This window comes from Nannospalax galili, unplaced genomic scaffold, assembly GCF_000622305.1.
Source record: "Nannospalax galili isolate Female #2095 unplaced genomic scaffold, S.galili_v1.0 scaffold366, whole genome shotgun sequence".
Lineage (NCBI taxonomy): Eukaryota > Metazoa > Chordata > Mammalia > Rodentia > Spalacidae > Nannospalax > Nannospalax galili.
This window is the reverse complement of record NW_008355168.1, coordinates 884,328-902,895: the sequence shown is the minus strand read 5'-3', so window position 1 is coordinate 902,895 and position 18,568 is coordinate 884,328. Positions and strand designations below refer to the sequence as shown.

Sequence of the window (18,568 nt, the reverse complement as noted above, 5' to 3'; positions counted from 1 at the left end):
TAGACAATTACTTAATCTAATCACTCTTGCCTTTACTTCTTCTTCACATCTCCTAGTCACGATTGAAGGACATTATTTTCCCCTTAGAGATAAAAGTTATGCAATTTGGGGTCTCTTAGATAACCCACTGAAGGGGGTACTCCAATTGCCTCACCCTGCATCCCTGTTCAGCAAGAAGAAGCCAGAGCAGTCTGCAGCCCACCCTACTGGCAATTTAGGTAACCCCTTCAGAGGATGGTGTGATAAGAATAGGAGGGAATTGGCTAGGCAGACAGGGTAAAAAGATCCCAAAGAAATGTAGCCAGTTTCTTGGCTAAAAGTCAAAATGTCCTTGGGCTTGTTAGCAACATACTCTGTTCCAAAGGCCAAAAATGTCTAAAGTATTTGGGAGCTTGTATCTAATCCTTAAAAGATTTTAGGGTTACCTATTCAGAGGGGGGTGGGGAATGTTAGAGTAGCCAAAAGCCCCATAAAAATAAATGAAAGAAGAAAAGAAAAAAGTGATGGGGAGATACAGGAGGGCTAGGCTGAAAGATGTTCTTAGATGTTCATTTTTATCTTCTATGTTTCCTAAAACAAAATTTCTTCAATGAAACTCACATCTCAGATTTGGCTTATATTTTTAAAGGCAACTTAAAAACCCATTCTGTCTTTCCTTATACTTATCATGGATAAGTTTTCTTCCAAAATCAAAAGCATCAAAGAGATTGAAGTAATAAAGGCAGAGATGCTAACGACCTGAAGAGCATCATGGTTCTGTCAAATCACAACGAGAACTGAGCCATTGCCCCAGGGAAAACACAGGGTTAGGCAAGCCTTGATCAGGTGCAACTTTAATGTTAACGCAGTGTGCTAAGAGCAATATGTCTTGCTAGGAATCTTTAAATACTACCACACATAAAACACTAGGACTTGTTGATTGATGAAAACATTGCCACCGGAAGTTCCCAGGAGACTCCACACCCTGCCCCATATACCCTGGCCTGCCCCTGGCTTCACTTGGCCTATGCCATTTCCAACATGAGCTTGTTTGTGTTAGAAACCATGTCTTCATGGGGGATCTAAGAAGCATGGGTGCAATCTTCAGCCATTTCTGCACTCAGCAGTCTCAAAGTCTATCCCCCTCACCAATCCCCTAGGTCAAGACATAGCCCACCTTCCCCATCCTCCCCAGGCAATAGGAATACACTGGAGTCACAAAGGGACATGCTGAGCAATGCTACCTCCAGCTTCACAGAAGACAGTGATCTCAGCTTCTCTCCACATCCCACTCATATGTTTCGCCAACACTGGATCTCGATGCTCCATTATGCTAGAAAGAGACCCAGGATTGTGACGACTGGTGCCACGCTGAGTTCACTGAAATCCACAGCACAACCTCTGGTATCTCCTCTGGCTGAGCCAAGGAAGATGAGATGTACTCAGTGTTGACAATCTGGCCAATGGTCACCCCATGTGAGGTCGCACAGCAGGTGGTTTGGAACTGAAGGCTCAGCAAAGAAAAGGAGGCCGACACCACTGAGGGCCTGACTGGACAAGCGTGTGCGGCACTCAGTATGTCCGAGGTCAGCCTGGAAATAATCCCCACTGTATTCCAAAGTGATCAGTACCATAACAGAGAGCATTACCTACACAAATGGGGGGAAAAAAAACTACACAGCTTCTGTCTTCTTTCAAGATTATTTTACTTTTGATTTTTCTGTAGTTTGAATATAACAAACGCCCACAGGGTGGCAAATAACTGTCCATAACTCCAGTTCCAAGGATTTGATGCCTTCCTCTGGCCCCCACGGGCATGATAAACGTGCATACATGCGTGCAAAACACTCACACACAGAAAATAAAAATGAATACATCAAACATCACTTTTTTTAAAAAAGCAGAAGGAGGAACTATTGTGAGAAAAGGGAGCCACGAGGGAGGGGCAAATCAGAGCCAACTACAATGGCAGATACAGATGAAAGTGTCGTCTCCTGCGGGCTAGTTCTAAGTTTGAATTTTAAAAATTAAAATTAAAATATAATAACAAACTAGCTAATTAATTAGTCCCCAGTCTGATAATTCCGACATCCCTGCCATGTCTGAGTCTGGTTCTAATGCTCGTTCTGTCTCTTCAACTGCTTGGAATTTTTATATGCCTTGTAATTTTTACTTGATAGCCAGAAGGATTTATTGTGTAATTGCTGTAATTGGGACTTAGTAATGTGATGGTAAGGGGTCAGAAGAGGAGAGATGCTCTATAGTCCTGTGTGTGATCAGGTCTGTTTTACTGAACTCCTGTCTCTGGACTATGCATTTGGCTTGTTTCTCAACATTCCTACCCCTGGGCAGACAGGGTGGCTGAGCACGGCTGGAGTAGAGTGTTTTCCTTCCTCCAAGTCAGAGATGCTCTCGGAAAAGCACTTTAGGCTTGGGCCCTCTGTTCTTGAGAACAGAAAAACTCTGGTGTATTTCAATGTATATTGTTTTCCTCCCCTTTGCTAGGAGAGGATTTTTCTCTAATATTCATGCTGAAAACAGATCAAGCTTTGAGACAAAAAACAAGTGGGTGGTGGCCCCCTGAGACTGGGTCCTGGAGTTCTTGATGCAGATTTATCCACACTGGGGTTTCTGGAAACTTCTCAATTACAGTTCAGGTTTTGCTACTCTACCCTGCTTCCCATAAGTCTGTATTTTAGGGGATTTATTCTCTGCTTTCATCTGCCTTCCTGCCTCCCCTATTCCGGAGACATGTTCGCCCTGGGACTCTTTTTCATCTAAGAAGAATTGTTGACTTTCAAGTTTCTTTAGCTTTTTACTTGCTATAACAAAACTATGGTTTCCGAGATTCTTTTTTCCCCAATGTATATTTTTATTGAATTTTTGTGAATTTCATATAATATGTCTTAATCATACTTAGACCTCATCCCTCTCTGCACCACCCCCCATAGCCTGCCCATAGGATTTCATGTATTCTGTCATATATGTTAAAACCTATCAAGTCAAGTTTGTGTACCCATATGTCACTGAGAAAAGTCACTTTTATAACAAAGTTTATCCTATAAAAATTCATTTAGGCTATGAATCAATAAATGGATTAATCTATTAATGAAGCCAGAACCTTCATGATCCAATCACTTCTCAAGGGCCTTATCTCTCAGTATTCTGAATGGGAGACCAAGGCTCCAATATGTGTACTGGGGAGGGGGCAATTCAACTTCCAACCCAGAACAGGCCCTCAGGCAGTGTCTTGCATTTGAAAAACATGGAAAAGAACTACAAGTTTCCTTCCTGCCTGCTTTCCTTCCTTCCCACCTTCCTTCCTTCCTTCCTTCATCAACCTCCACCTATTTCCTTCTGTTCTTTAAAATATTGTGTCTCTATCTCAGTAGTGTGGTTTCTCTAGTGTGCATGTTTAATGAGCTTTATATAAACTTTGGACACTAGGAGTTGGAGGAATAGTTCTGGTATCTGATGTAGATTTTTTGTTGTTTGAGAATTCCATACGCAAAAATAATGTATTTAGATCAAATCCACCCCTAATCCCTCCCAACCAACACCTTCCACGCCTCCCATCAACACTTCTGCCTCCAAACTTCATATACTCTTTTGGAGACCTACTGAGTCCATGTAATGCTGCCTGTGTGCGCCTGTGTGGATATAGGGCCATCCACTGGAACACAAGCCGACAATCAAGGGCTACATCCAAAGCAAACTGACCCTCCCTCCCCCCTCAGCCAGCAATTGCCAATAGCTCTTGAGCTAGGGGTGGGATTTCCTAGTCACCGCCCCACCTCCATGCTAAGATTTTCATCGGCTTGATCTTGTGCCAGTCTTGTGCATGCAGTCACAGCCACTGTGAGTTCACACATTCAGCAGCCCTGTTACATCTGGAAAACAGTTTTACAGCTGTTTTGCACTACCTCCTGGCTCTTAAAATCTTTTCCCCCTTCCACAATGATCCCTGAGTCCCTAATGCAGAGTTTTAAAAAGCATTTTGAGCAGGGCATGGTGGTACATGCCTTTAATCCCAGCACTCAGGAGGCAGAGGCAGGGGGACCTCTGTGAGCTCAAGGCCAGCCTGGTCTACATAGTGAGTTCCAGGACAGCTGGGGCTACAGGGAAATCCTGTCTCAAAAAGACCAAAAAAAAAAAAAAAAGTGTTTTGCCTAATTTGCCAGGCTATCTTAACACACAGTAGATTTCCTTGAATAATAGACTGCCCTATCTACTCCTACTACTGACTAGGTCTTCCCTGCTGATTAACTCCCAGATGGCTCTTTCCAGGAGTCATTGTGAAAATGCTTCCTCTTTCCCATGTATTTAGAAGTAAGACAAGATGAATCTGCTGCCTCAGATGTTTGGGTTAGCAAAGGCATCCCTGCCAGAGATGAATGGCCCTAGATACCGTCCAGGTGCTTGGGAAACTCAGCCATTAGTTCCACTCTCTTGATTTCAGTCTCTGCCTGGCCCTGGTTAGGAGGGATTGATAAAGTCATGTTCTGGGGGTGACAGAGTGGAAACAGGGAGGGAAGATAATCCAAAATAAGTCAGAAACGTAAGGTGTCAAGGGGTATCCAACTTGCCTTGGCCAAAAAGGGGCGGGGGGGGGGCAAAAAGAAAGCTTCTGCATTGCTGAGCCCTTTGATAGCAATTACCAGGGCGATGTGACCTCTCTTTTTCCCACACAACTAAACAGATGCAATTGCAGCCAGCATACTAGACCACTGTCTTCTGTCAAGGCACTAATGGGTCCAAGGGGAGCCCAGCTTCTCGGCTAAGAAGGAGGTAGGTGTTTGCCAGCGTCTTAGGCTAGAACAAACAGAGGAGAACAAAAGATGGGGATCCCCAATTGTCTGATACAATCTAGAAAGGAAAAAAAGCAAAGTTCAACTTTAAAAACATCATTAAAGAAAATTCTAGAGTCATCATACACACATCAAAATAATATTAGCCCACAGGGATAAAATGCAGGCCGTGAGCCAGTGGCTTCCTCACAGAACATTTCTTATAAATAGCTCCATTAGTGGTCACAACGAAGAGAGGAACAGCATGTTTTTAATTCTAAAAAGTAGGAGTTCAGGGGCTGGAGAGATGGCTCAGTGGTTACAAGCACTGACTGTTCTTGCAGAGGACCTGGGTTCAATTCCCAGCACCCACATGGTGGCTACAAACCGTCCTTAACTCCAGTTCCAGGGGAATCCGAAGCCCTCTTCTGACCTCCTTGGCACTGCACGACACGGATGCACTCACGTACATACAAACAATACATTCAGACACATAAAATAAAAATAATAAATAAAATATCTTTAAAAAAAAAAGTAGGAGTTCATTTGATGACACCATCTTTTCCTGCCATACCCAGGTGTAACAGAAAATTGCTGTGAGAAAATGTGAACAGGAAACTCTCAAGAAATGATTCAGGCTCCCCAGTCCTAAGGAGTTCAGACACTTACCAGACACATCAGATTTTCTTATCTAAATTCATATCCATGGCAGGTGAAAGGCCTCCACACATTTGATCCCTTTGTTTCAGACACTATACCTGCTATCCAAGAAGGAGTGATTGCTGAGAAACTCGAGCCTAGCTTTGCTTGAGTGAAAACAACATTTCATATGAAAAGGATAAAATGTTAAATCTGAACTTGTTGCCCCTACAGAGTGGAAGTATCTGTTTTCTGTAGTGCAGTGATTCTGGTGAGCCAACAACAGTGATATGTAGCCAACCTGCAAACTAAGGCAAGCAATGTTCCTATCAGCATTCAACACGTAAACATGAATTTGCATCATAACAACTCCCACTGGATAGGACACTGAGCTGAGAGAGTTGTGCGACATGGCTTGCATATAACATGCAAGTAACAGCTGAAGAAACTAGGCCACACTAGAGCTCTAGCTCATAAGTAACTCAAGCCAGTAGCAATTCTGTTCAAATAGCAACAGATCGAGAATTGGTCAAAAAGATAAAGCAATAAGCATGAAGGCAAATCCAGGCGGACTGTATGCATTCTAGAATTCAAATATAGACCAAAGACTTAAAAAAATGAGCCCCACTTTCTAACTGATGGGAGAGGGTCAAGATGGGCTGAACAAGAAGACTTTATTCCAAAGGCCAGGCGATATGGCCAGAACAGAGCCTGGGTATGGAGATTCCCTTAGGACCAGCCCTGAGCAACAGGATGGAACTTTATAGGGTCAGAGTTTCCATCTGTTCTCTCCAGCTCTCTGAAGCACTGCAGGCTGCCAACTGTCACAGCAGGCTGCCTCGGAAGCTTATCTTCTCCTTCTGAAATCAAAACCCACTTGACCTCACTGTAAATTAGAAAGAGAGCTTGTGAACACATTATATTAAATGTCTATTAGATTACTTGCATTTCAAGCTTGTAATCTAAGGAAATAAATTGCTAATACTGGAGTTTAAATCCTAAATGCTAGACTTTCTTGAGTGCTCCCCAAATTATTATATAGGGAGTCCTTTCTAGCACCACATAGGAAGACAGAGCCTCAGCTTGGTGCAACTGTGATGCCATGTGTCTGCAACCATGTCTGCTCTCCCTGCTATAGATTGAACATGGTCTGAATGAGTCTCTAAAGTTTCATGTGTTAAAACTTAATTCCCATTGTAAGCTATTAACAGGGTGAAAACTTAATCAGACTATGGTGTTTAGAGGCGAGGCCTTTGGGAAGTGATTAAGAGTTTAAGGGTTTTAGGTCAGTACCCATTATTGAATACTAGTGGCTTTACAGGGAGAAGAGAAAGCAGAAGACATATTCAGATACATGCTTCCTGTCTCTCGCCTTGTGAGACCTTGCACTATTCACACCAGGACTCTGCTGGCAAGAAGGCCATCACTAATGTGGCCTTTGACCTTGAACTTCCAGAACTGTGAACAAAATAACCTCTTTTTATAGGTTATGCAGCCTCTGGTATTTCATTATAGTGACAAAAATGGACTAATATTTTTCACTTGTAGCCTGAATTTCTGCCCTTAGGGTCTGTATAAACAAGAACCATATTGAAAATCTGACTTCCTCTTTTTTAAAAAATAATGTTGTTAGAGAAATAATTTGCATACCATACATTTCTGAAGTTAAAATGTACCGTTCAGAATCCAGGCATGGTGGCACATCCCAGTGACCTTGGCATTACAAGTCAGAGGCCAGCCTGGGCTGTATAGCATGGCCCTATCTCAAAAAAAGAAACAAATAAATAGATAAATAAATAATCATTGTGCTGGATAGCTTCAGTTGTAAACTTTTCAGACCTGGGAAGAGAGAACCTCAATTGAGGAACTTCCTCTATCAGATCGGACTGTGGGCATTTCTGTGAGTGGTGCCACCTCTGGGTTGTAAATACAGGATGCATTGGGAGGAGTGCAGCAGGGCCAGAGGTAGAGCAGCCTCACCCTGTGTGACTGGTGGTGCCTGCATGGCCTCAGGCTGGACAGGAGTAGATGACCAGCGAAAACAGACTTCAAGTTAATGGCTTAGGATGAGTCAGTTCTAAGATGGAAACAATATGAAGCATTCAGTCAAGCTTTGGAGGGAAAGAACACAGATGTTAACTCAAATGATGCAACTGGCTTAAGAGAATCTGAAGAAAAACCATAACAGCAGCAGCAGGCGTCTGTCTGCAAGAACATCCTTGTCATGAGACTTGCAACCAAGGACCAGGAAATGCAAGAGTTTACTACTCAAATTCTGTACCTCAAGCAAGTCCAGCAGCCAGAAGCTGCTCAACTGAGACCAGTGATGGTAGACCCAGCGATGGGCTTGCTTTTCCTAAAAATGGCGGGTGAACTGGAACAGACTAAAGACCAACCAGAACAAGCTCAAAATGAACCGAGTGCCTGGAACTTTACGCCTGATAGCCAAATGGACACTTTGCCATTAAAGTTAATGGCAAAGTGTCCATTGCTTATCCAAGAGAACCAACAGCTTGGAAGGCAGCTGTCCAGGGCATTGCTGCACAGCTTGAAGCAGAGTTGGCTCAAGGAGCTTAAAAGCAGCCAGGATGAGCTGAATGACCATCATTCAACTGGACGCAGGGGCTGAGGGTATGCAGACTACCATTCTAGCTCTTCAGCTACCACTGGGGGAGGCACGCCAGCAGCTGCCTCAGTACCAACAGCAGCATTCTCAGGCTTCAGCCCCCAGTGCCAGCAGGACCTACACCCCCTGAATCTATAGCTCAGGCAGAGGCCACGCCTGAGGTCGTCTAGCAAATGGACCATGCAACGGCAGCTCCTCCCAGCAGAGGACGTCTGGGTCTGAGTTTCACGGGGCGAAGAGCACAGCAGAGGGTGGCTTTCATTCTGTCCCAGGCATGGTAAGAAGGCCTCCAACAGCTCAGAGAGCACTGGCAGAGGAGGTGGTAGTTACAGAAGCCAACTCAGCTCAGGGTATGTAAGTGTGGACTCTCCCACGGGCAGTGAAAACTCTCTCACACATCACTCAAATGACACAGACTCTAGTCATGACCCTCAAGAGGAGAAAGTAGTGAGTGGAAAGGGAATTGAACTGTGGGTTCCCGCCACGTTCAGAATGGCTTGGACGCAAGTATAAATGTACAAGGTTCAGTTTTGTAATATTTTTCCAGCATAATTTTTATGCAGTGTCATTTAATTTGGGAGAGGATACTCTTGAAAAAAACGTATGCACACTTTTGTCACAATTTGCCTTTGTGGGCGTGTTTCTATTTCGTTTCGTTCACCCGTCTCTTTACTGCTTCAATACCTCTGCCACTTTGAGAATTGTAATAGTTAATTACTCTGAATATTGCCAAAAGAACATTTTGTGCAGGGTCAAGTTATTTTCATAGGAGTTAATGTGAAGCTGTAGATGGAACTATTTCCTTAAAGTTCAACACAATGATGTCTGTAAGAACCTGTGTCATCTAGAACCTGTGCTGTGGAGGGCATGCTTGCTCATCTGTTATGTACTTACACACCATTCAGACTTGTTAGAGTAGATGTGGGTTTATGGCTGCCAAGTCTGCCCAGTGCACTAGTTTTATCACTGAAAACTTGGACTTGTTGATGGAGTCCTATGGTAGTTTCAGTGTTAGATACAGTTTTTCCATCATACATCTGCGCTTTAAGAATCTACATGCATAGTCACTTAGTTCTTATGAAGTGCTGTATCCTGTTAATGCACACTGTTCTGTGACTTCAGTATCTCTTACCTGTACTGACCAAACCTAAATAAAGATTTTCGTTACAAAGAAAGAAAGAAAGAAAGAAAGAAAGAAAGAAAGAAAGAAAGAAAGAAAGAAAGAAAGAAAGAAAGAAAAGAAAAGATAAGGAAGCAGGCTGAGCACAGGCCGGAGGAGGGAACCAGTAAGCAGCATCTCTCCCAGGCACTTCAGTTCCTGTCTCCAGATTCCTGCCCTGAGTTCCTTCCCTGGGTTCCCTCAAGGATGGACTGTCACCTCAGAGATGGAAGAGGAAATAAATTATTTCCTCCACACGATGGTTTTGGTCAGTGTTTATCACAGCAATTGACAGTAACTAAAACAAATAGTATAATTCGATGCTCTTTTTTTTTTTTACTGTTTTCACAGTTGTACAATAATCATCACAATCATTTTGACATTTAACCACACCTAAGAGAAGCTCTGTACCCACGGACATTTTCCACATACCCTGATCACCATAATCTGAGGCAACTGCAAATTTACATTCTCTCTATTTATTTGTTTATTCTAGATATTTTATGCAATGAAATCACATAATATGTGGTCCTTTGCAACAGGCTTCTTTCATTAGCATATTTTTTCAAGGTACACCCAAGCTGTGGCACACATCGATTACTTCTTTCAATTGTCCAACAATATTCCATTGTACAATGGCCACACATTGTAATCACCCCTTCTCTCACTGATGGGCTTCTGCAAGTATCCACTTTGGGCTACTTGGAAGTAGCTATTTTAATGGTACTACAAAGATTCTTGTGCAACTTGTGTGCATACTTGTTTTCATTTGCATCTTAGAATTGCGGGGTCACTCTATTTTTAACTTTTAAGGAACCTCCAGACAATGCCCCAGTACCACACTGCTTACATTCCTATCCAGATCATAAAGATTCCAATTCTCGGGGCTGGAGACATGGCTCAGCAGTTAAGAGCACTGACTGCTCTTGCAGAGGACCCAGGTTCAATTCCCAGCACCCACATGGCAGCTACGAACCATCCTTAACGCCAGTTCCAGGGGAATCCAAAGGCCTCTTCTGACCTCCGCGGCATTGCACGACATGGGTGCACTCACACACATGCAGGCAATACACTCATACACATAAAATAAAAATAACGAATTATGAGCGACAACCATTTGTTTTTCTAGTTCAACTTTATGTCTAATTACTTTCAATAACTATATACTTGGCTTTTCTCTAATTCAGATGAGACTGACTTAAATTAATTCAAAGAATGAAACACTTTTCTGTTGTTTTTATTTGTATAAGCCCTGCATCTCCCAGTTCTCTCAAGTTCTCTTTTTCGTATTGTAAGGATTGAACCCCAAGGCTTTCTACATAGCAAGTGCACACTCTAACAGTGAACTGCACATCACACCTTCTATTTTCTCTATACTCATTTTAAGCTTTAGATCCCAAGTTATAATTTAAGTAACTGATGCCTAATGTGAACATGAATTTCTTTTTCTTTTGAGGGGTTGGGTGGGGGTAAATGGGGATTGACCTCGGGTTATTCCTCATGTGAGGCAAGCACTCTGGCATGGAGCTTTGACCCTAGCCCCATAAAAACACATTTCTTTAGCTACTTCTCTAACATGATTTTTAAAATCTATATCAAACCAAGAGTTGACATTATAACAGCTGAACACTAGAGAGGCTGTCATTCAATTAGAATGAGCCCCATTCATGCTTCAGGGATTGCTGGACTTCATGATTTGTTCCAAGACCAAAACTGACAGAGTGACTCAGGGAAAATCTACAACATACTTGACTGACACGCCTTCAAAAACAAAGAAAGATTAAGAAGTTACCACAGATAGGAGGAGACTTAACAACACATGAAAACTAAATGGAATATGGTATCCTAGATTGTGTGCTGAGACACAAAATGATAGTAGTTAGAAAGACAGCAAAATTCAAATAGACTCCAGAATTCAATTCATAAAAATAGTAGCGCTGGTTTCCTAGTTTCTTGTTTGGTTTTGGTTTGGTTTGGGGGTTTTTTGGTTTTTTGTTTTGTTTTGTTTTGTTGGTCTTTTTCAGACAGGGTGACCCTGTAGCCCCAGCTGGCCTGAAATCTCTACATAGACCAGGCTGGCCTGAAACTTCAGATATCTGCCAGCCTCTGCCTCCCAAGTGCTGGGGTTAAAAGCGTGTGCCACTATGCCTGGCTGGTTTCACAGTTTTGATGGTTATGTTGGTATTTACAATGAGTGGAACTGAGCATGGGATACACAGGAAATCTCTACACTATTTTTTTTTTCAGTCATTTATTTCTTTAGTTAACTTCCATCACTGTGACAAAATACCTCAGAAAATCAACTCAAAGGAGGAAAGGTTTATTTCAACTCAGTTTCTGAGGTTTCAGTTGCGATCACTTGGGTCCATTGTTTCATGGGGAAGCAAAACACGGCAGGGAGCAAAGCTACTCCTTTCTGCAGTAGGGAAGCAGAAAGAGAGAGGAAGGGGCCAGAGGCCCAGTTCCCACATCCTCAGAGTCCCCTCCGCAGTGACTGCAACTAGGTCTCACCTCCCAACAGTGCCACCAGCTGGGTACAGCCTTCAGTACAGTCTTTGGGCAACATTCCAGGTGCAGCATATAGCACTGCCTTCACAACTTTTTTTGTGAATCTAAAGTTATTCTGACCTTAAAATTATTATTTTTTAAATATTAAAGTTTATAAAACAAGGTAGCGCCTTTCCATGTCACTAGTCAGAAAAGAATAGAAACAGTGAGCTTGTCCGGCCGCTGCCAACTCGTGCTGTTTCTGCAGTTTCTGCTTTTGCATCAAGGTAAAGAGAGCACATCAGTGATGAGATGCAACGACTAGTTCAGTGTCAGAGCTGTGCTAGCCACCGTATCAGACTTGTGCCATTCCCACATAAAAGCAAACAGCTTTTATCCCATTCTCTAAGCAAGAATACAGTTTACCTCTTTCCAGATGAGACGTACTACAAAAACTATATCCAAATTTCTGGAGAGGCGGAGAATGTGAAGTACTTTTCTGGGTCCTTAAGGTGTTGTATCACTTTTTGCCATACTGTTACAATGCTAATAGAATGTACCCTCCCAGTTAATAGTATTTTTGAGTTTTTAGAGTTATTAAAATATATGAGGGTCAGCAAGATAGCTCATCAGGTAAAGGTACTTGCCTCCAAGCCCAACAACCTGAGTTCAATACCCAGGACCCACATGTTGAAAGTAGACAATGGACTCCTGCTAGTTGTCCTATGACTTCCACATACACACTATAGCATGTGAGGGTACACATACACTCAAATAAGTGTTAAAAATTAAATATGTATAATGAAGTTATAACTAGCTCACTGACATAATATGCTACAAATTATTAAATCAATGTCACAAACTAGATAGCACAAGAAAAATATAAATATATGATAATTATTTGGTAGGAAATTAAAATAGCATCTGAGATCCCTGGGAAGTCAAGGACTGGCCAATAACATCAAGTTAGGTGGCAGGTTTGGTGAGCATAGCAAAGTTGGGCTTCAGGGCATAGCTCAAAAATAGAGAACTTGCTTAGTATGCTTGAAGTTAAGTTTCCAGTACCTAAAAATAATGTGCATGAATATTAAATGGTTGCTACAGCATGAAGAGCCATAGTAAAATTATTGAGGAAAATATCCCAAAACAGGAATTCGTTCTAAAATTCACAGGATAATTTTACTTTATAATTTATATGGAAATGCAAAGGGCTTAGAATAATCAAGACAGCCTTAAAGACGATCATCAGTATTCTTATATTTAGACTTTTTCTTTTCTTAAAGAGAAGGCTGAAGTCAATATAGAAGAATATCAATATTCAACAAATGCAAATGGTAGGAACATGGAGGTTGTGTTGATCAGCTGTTTATCCAAGCTGCACTGCTGTTTACCCAAGACAAACAACTTCAAAGGCAAGCTATACATTGGTTCATAACCTCAGAAGTTTCAGTCACTGGGCTCACTGCTCTGGAGCTCTCGTGTGGAGCATTACAGGACGTGAGAAAAGCAAAGCTGCTCACCTCACGGCAGCAGGAAGCAGAGAAGAGGTGCTGAAGTCCCAGTATCCCTGCAAACGCTCATTTCCAGTGACTCCACGTCCTCCCTCTATGCCCCAATTTTAAAGGTCCCAACAATTCCTTGTAATTCGACAGGCTGCTGACCAAGCCTTGGTAAACAAGCTATTGTGGAGCAATTTCCTCTAAATGGAAATATTCTACCCTGGAGGGAGGCTCTTAAGACTCAGGAAGTAAATGGAATTTGTAAGGCTCGATGAGTAAACAATTTATATTGTTTATATTTATTTTATATTTATTTACTGTCTTAGGAAGTTCCTGAAACTTACAAGATTTCCCAAGGCATTTCCCAAGGCTATGCAAACTTTAACAACTGCTGGGGAGAAGCCCAGTTGCCTGGTGCAGAATGCTTCAGAGATGCAGGTTTTGTGAGTCCTCTTCCATGTTTTTTTACGGCTGACTTTCAGTCAGCCATGTTCCTGCAAGTAACGTGTGATGGGTAGTTTTGTCAACACTAACTAGGATCACTTGGGGGAAAAAAAATCTCAAAGAGAGATTGTCTGGGCCCTGATAGCCTGCAGGCGTGGCTGTGAGGGATTATTTTGATTGATTTAATTGATGTGGGAAGACCTAGGTTGAAAGTGGTAAGCACCAACCCCTGGTTTGGACTCTGGACTGTGTGAGAAGCAAGCTTGCATTGATTGTCTCTGCTCTTGACTGGATGTAATTAGCTATTAAGTTCCTGCCTTGACTTCCTCACGATTTTAGACTATAACCTGGAATTATGAGTTGAATAATTGTGAATAAAAACAAACCCTTTCCTAAATTGCCTTTTGTCAGGGTATTTTATCACAATTTGCTAGAGCATAGGTCCTGGTCCATACTCCTGTAAGTAAACTTACTAGCTCACTAAGCTAGACTTTGGTGAGATCACTAGTTTGGTCTGTTACTGGGGTCGTGGCTGGGGTGAACAGACATTTGTTACATCTCCCCAGGAAAAGCCACACATGAGTCTTTTGAGTCAAGGCACAAATCATAAATACTCTCTGCATGTTTTATGTTTAAGATATTTCATAATTTTTTAAGTATGCCTGCTGTTCATATAACAAGACCCAAGAATGGAACCAGCTAATTATATGCAGATGAGCATTCAGCCACTTGGTGATGATGAGCCAGGCTGCTGTGGACTGGCAGGTAAGCTTAATGACCCACCTCAGTCTCTATTCTAGCCATCTTCTGCCCCGAGGTCTCCCCTGTGCTAAACACAACGCTTACTGCTGTCTTCTGAATGTTTGTGTCCCCTCAGAATTCATACACTGACATTAATCCCCAATGTGAAGTGTTTGCAGGTGGAAACTTTAGGAAGTGATTAGGTCAAGAGAGCACAGCCTTCATGAATGGGATGAGTTTCCATGCTAAAAAAAAAAAAAAAACCCTGGCATTCTCCCTGGCCTCTTCCACCATACAAGGATGACCATCTATGAACCAGAAAATGAGGCTCCACAGACATTGATCTGCCAACAGCTTGATCTCAGACTTTCCAGTTTCAAGAGCTGTGAGAAATAAAAACTGTTGTTTATAAGCTACAAGTTTATGGTATTGTTATTACAGCCCCAATACACTAAGTTATGTACACTTAGTAAGGTCTCTATAAGCATGTGGGAAATTACGTAGTCTTCAACAACCTGGATACCCACCTGAAAAAAAATTTTTAAATACGTTTATCCAAACCCTACTCCCAGGGGGAAAAATCCTATGTTTACTTGATCTAGTGAAGACCAGGCATGAGTCCCACATGAATTTCCCTGAGTTGATTCTAATATGTTGCTGTAAGTGAAAGTCCTGATGAGAATCTAAGAGCAAGAAGACTCAGGGTTTGGAGAGACGGTTCAGTGGTTAAGAGTTCATACTGCCCTTGCAGAGGATCCAAGTTCCTTTACCAACACCAGTGTCAGGCAGCCAACTGCCTGTAACTCCAGTTCTAGGGAATCCAATGCTTCCGGCCTTCAAGGGACACACACACACACACACACACACACACACACACAGACATACACACACAGACACAGAGAGACACACACAGACACAGAGACACACACAGACACACACATACACATACACACAGACACACACAGATACAGACACACACACGCAGACACGGAGACACGCAGAGACACACACATACACATACACACAGACACACACACACACAGACATACACACACAGACACAGAGACACACACAGACACATACACACAGACACAGAGACACACACAGACACATACACATACACATACACACACACAGAGACACACACAGACAGACACACACACAGACACAGAGACACACAGAGACACACACATACACATACACACAGACACACAGACACACAGACACAGAGACACACACAGACACACACAGACACATACACACACACCAAACTTAAAAGTAAAATAAATCCTTTTAAAAAGAAGTCTCAAAGCACATAAGTACTCCCTGTGTCGGAGCAGAATCGCAGCGTCCACAGCCCCGGCCTCTGCTTCACTGCTTCCTCCTGCTCACCCTTCAAGACCTGGAAAAATGCTCAGTCACAAATTTGACACAGCCCAGGTTCTGAGGCCAAACTGGGGAGAGGTTTGTTTTTATAGCACCCACACTTGACAGATTAAAATCTGGAGATGGAAACAGTTTACAGCCTTCCTGCCATTTTCCGAGAGTTTTCATTTGCTGAAAGGGCACTGCCCCCCTTCAGAGGCCGTGAGGAGGCCACATCAACACTTGTTACACTAAGCAGAGGCCTTCCAGGACCTATGAAGAGACACACACAGGACTGGCTGCTCATTTTCATTTAAATTGTTTCTAAATAATGTCATTAGGTCCAGAGTCTATTTATCTGGGCCATGTATATTTTCCTAATACATAAACTATCTCCAAACTGCACTGTCTTTCAGCACAAACTATTTCCTGTTGCACGTCGCCTCCATCTAACCCCATCACAGACTGGAAACACAACCCAGTACCACAGTAAATGGGGTAATGTAAGCGACTGAGAGGCTGAAGTGGTGTCACTTAGTCCTTAATACTCATGTGATTCTAGGACCAACACTGGCCTCACCTGGGGAAATTATCAGGCACATGCCCAAGATTTTGCTGAAGTAGAACCTAAATTTTCACACAGATCCATGTGCACATTCAATCTCAACAAACACTGGCCTCAAACCCAGTGTATACTGGAATCGCCTGAAGAATTGTTGTTGTTGTTGTTGTTGTTGTTGTTTTTACAAATACTGTTGAGGCTGGAATATCATTCAGTGATAGAGCACTTGGCTAGCATCTATAAGCACTAAAGAAAAAGAAGAAACTAATGATACCTACCATCCACCCAGGAGGTTCGGGTTCCAGCAACATGAGATATGGCCTGAGAAATGAGATCTGTACATTTGAGTGTAAAGCAAAATGTAAAACCCTTGTCTAGGCCTGACCCCTCTTTCTCTGCTGAGCACATTGGGGCCCAAGAAGTTTTCTGACTAGCCCAAGGCCTTGCAGTCAAGGCTCAACTTTGGCATGTGAGCACGGCACCAAGACATGTTAAGTCCATGGCAGACACGGGTTTCTGTGAGCTGAATAGCATCCCCCAAAAGACATCTCTGATTCATTACATGCTGGTCCACAAGGACCCAGTTGGATCAGTCACTGGGAGATGTCACAGACCAAAGAAAGGGCTCTGAAATGAAACAGTTCCGGATGGTAGTTCCTATCATCCCCCTAGGCCTGTGATAATATAAACGAGTAAGTGACTCTAGATAGGCTGACCAGGCTCCAGTGGATGAACTCACACCAAGGACATCTGGGGACACAAACTTCACTTGATAGGCCTTAATATATATGACAGAATGCATGAAATCTGGTGGGGAGGGGGGGCTATAAGGGGTATAGAGTGGAGGGGAATCTAAATAGGGTTAAGATGTATTATATGAAACACAAAAATTCAATACAAATATATATTGAAAAAAATAATAAACACAAAGTACTGGTCTGCCTGTAATTGTGCTGGAGAATCTAGGGCTTTAGCATTTACCCCGAATATCCAATACCATGAATTATACACATGTACTTTTTTTAATGAAAGAGTTTGAAATTGTGAAAGATTGGGGAACCCCAAATCTTCATCAAAGCAGGAGAGACTGAGTGAACTTTGAGGCTTCTCAAAATCAATAAGGGTTAATGGATCCTTAAAAAACTGAAAATCTCTTCCAAACCGTGCTCCTACGGGTTTCAAACTCTTTGTTAAAGAAACAGCAAAGAATAGCATTTGCGGTATCTGTGTTTAACATGAAGTACACGTCTGTACAAAAGAAAAGGTGGAGAAACCTGATTTATTTGCTTTAGAGAGGAAAAGAAAGGAAGAGGGAAGGGAAGGGAAGGGAAGGGAAGGGAAGGGAAGGGAAGGGAAGGGAAGGGGAGGGGAGGAGAGGGGAGGGAGGGGAGGGAAGGGAAGAGAGAGAAAGGCCTCTATCGTAATGAAGTAGAGTTAAGAATAGGGAGAGTGGGCTGGAGAGCTGGCATAGCCATTTAATGAGCTCTCATATATATGCGCCATTGATTGGTTTTTCACCCTTGGCAGCTTATATAGCAGCCTCTGATACCATGAGAGCTAGTCTTCAGGAAGGAGGCTTCCAGGTCAGTTACAGCTCAATTACTCCAAGTCCTGGGTCTGAAGTACGGCATGTCATCAGTAATAGGGTCTTACCTTCAAGTTCTCGGAGGCGATCAATGGCTGTGACAATAGCTTGTGATATTTTGGGAGTCTGTTCAACTGCCAACAATTCGAAGAGAGGTTTCTCCTGCCTGGCACTGTGCTTTCTTGTCATACACATGCTCTTGTATGTTTATTGTATGTGTATTTTTCAGTAGGGCTTTGAACATATATGTTTCCCTCTGGTTTCTCATGTCATCGAAGCATTATTTATCTCTCCTCTCACTCCTCCTCTATAACCCTGCCTACTCCCTCTGCAGTTAAAGTACCCCCTTTTCCCATTTCCCCCTTAATAACACATCTCCTACTATCCCCTCTCTTGAGCTCTCCCTTACCCATGTTTCCTTCCCATTTTCCTGGCTCCTGCAGTAACATCAGGCTGTACACTCATATCTAAGGACTTGGAGCTCAGCTCCACAAATGAGAGAGAGCATGTGATGCTTGTTTTTCTGAATCTGTATTGTTTCACTTAATATAAGTTTCTAGTTCTATCAATTTACTTGCAAACTTCATGATTTCGTTTTTCTTTATGGTGGAATAGAACTCCATTGTGTAAATGTACCACATTTTCATTCATTCATCGGTTGAGGGACATTAGGTTGTTTTCATTTCTTAGCTATT

At 42.5% G+C, this 18,568-nt stretch overlaps 1 pseudogene; it reads left to right on the top strand.

The window, feature by feature from the left end:
• Window positions 1-8,567, top strand: part of LOC103749428 — a 48,204-nt pseudogene extending 39,637 nt beyond the window's left edge.
• The last annotated feature ends 10,001 nt before the right edge of the window (window positions 8,568-18,568 follow it).